This window comes from Plasmopara halstedii (genome assembly GCF_900000015.1).
Source record: "Plasmopara halstedii genome assembly, contig: Scaffold_1594, whole genome shotgun sequence".
NCBI classification, from domain to species: Eukaryota; Oomycota; class Peronosporomycetes; order Peronosporales; family Peronosporaceae; genus Plasmopara; species Plasmopara halstedii.
In genome coordinates, this window is record NW_020188505.1 from 319,019 (window position 1) to 319,336 (window position 318).

Genomic DNA, 318 nt, shown 5'->3' on the forward strand with positions numbered 1-318 from the left:
CACCCCAGCGGAATGAAGCAATGTAATATCTTAGTCAGGTCCGAGTAGGTATAGCCATACAATAAGATAATACATGCAACTTTCAACTGAGCCGTTCACCATAACTCATGAGGTAGTGCAAGCATTGACTACAGCAGCATACTTAACACTCCCCCATGCTGCGCATGCCAATGCCGATCTTGAAAGCGTCGAGTTTAGCTCTCGACGCTGCTTTCGTAAGAGCGTTCGCAAGCATGTCAGAAGTCGGCTTGTAGATTAATTCTATGGTCCCATCCATCACACGCTCACGAATCGCATGATACTTGATCTCGATATGCT